Here is a 1,614-nt window from a genome sequence, read left to right as displayed (position 1 = left end):
GATGGGGAAAGTTAGAAAGAAATTGTGACAATCGCTCCCATAAAGCACGAAGTTTATAGGAACGTCAGGCGGAACATACGGAATAGCGAGGCACTTTCCGAAGAATAGTCTACGGGAGAAGATCGCTGAGAATCCCTCGGTTCCGTCGACCCTGAAAATCTTAATGGACGTCAAAAACGTTAATCAACTAAGGCGTACCTAGGCAACAATAGGAATATGATGTCATGTCTTCAAAGAATAACGCGCCTGCACTAGTAATAGTAATTGACGCCGAAGGATAAAAGACACGCTTGACAGACGGTGATCTTTTGAAGACATATCAATATAAAATCCAGAAAAACACGAGGGGAACGTCCTCATACGGGGATCTAGTGATGACCGAGGACGGACAGTATTATAGTGAGGGGGAGATGATACGGAGTGTAACAATACACCCGTAAAAATGCGAATTTTAGCGATTTCTCCTATAAAACCTCCTATAGTAGAAATACAGTCACATTGATCATAAGGATCGTTAGACGCAACCCGGTCTAGTCGATTAAAGTTTACATCCGAGAAATGTGCACGCCTTAGACAGTAGGAATTGCGGTCGGTTTGTGACCGAATCACCTCAATATACTCGAAGTCTAATAAAAGGCTACACTACCATGAAATAGTATGCTACCGAGTGTTCTAGAGTAAAAACACCCCCGCACAGGGTGTTGGAGTTTACACCAAACCAGGGTCTCACCTTATTATGGATTAAAAGATATTAATTCTAAAGATAAACGCGCGAGCGTAGAAACTCGACGCGTACCTGACGCAAGAAGTCATTCGGTCACGTGCTACGAAGCATGATCCAAGAAGTCATGTGGAGAGACGCATCACGCGCATCACGCGCATCAACACATCACAAATCATGGCATCATTGACCCAAGAAAACTAAGCTTCGTGAAATATTCCGAAGTCTGCCAAAAGAGAAAAACTATGAACGATTTGCCGTGCGGTCCGAGGCCCGGGCATAGTATCTAATAATAGAGAGAAAATCACTAAGCGGACCGTTCGTCTCGGCTGAACCGATCGTGAAAACCGTTTACGGCGATTCCCGTGTACGCATCAATACTGATGCGTCGCGTCGCCACAATAGAGAAAACACTATGAAAACTTAAAAGAAGTCAGCTCAGTTGTGCCACGCACAATCGAGCCACTTCAAACCTTTACTAAAAATTCAGTATTAATTCGTCCGACCTCTCGGACAACGCACGGACATATAAATATAAATAGAAGACATAGAATAGTATAAAAAGAGGACGCGCGCAGGCTGAAACGGAAGGAATTATCCCCCGCGTTGACCAGCTGTCGCACTCCCAGTAGCATCTGAGGTAGTGGATAAGTTTGTAATCAATTTAAGGACTTTTCTTCGCAGACATAAGTAACGTGTGCCCGGAACCAGTGTGTTAAGTGGGGATCACAAGGCTTTTGTAAGGTTGTCTCGTCAATTAGTAAGAGAGCTCTCTACTATTACCGAGGAATCCAAGTGAGCATGCTTGAGGAGTCTTTAAGACTAGTTTGGACCGCATCAGAGGCATAATAAAACTCAAGGGAGTTATAAAAGTCTACAAAGCACAATTTCCT

This window comes from Laccaria bicolor, genomic scaffold (assembly GCF_000143565.1).
Source record: "Laccaria bicolor S238N-H82 LACBIscaffold_6 genomic scaffold, whole genome shotgun sequence".
NCBI classification, from domain to species: domain Eukaryota; kingdom Fungi; phylum Basidiomycota; class Agaricomycetes; order Agaricales; family Hydnangiaceae; genus Laccaria; species Laccaria bicolor.
This window is presented reverse-complemented; position numbering follows the sequence as displayed.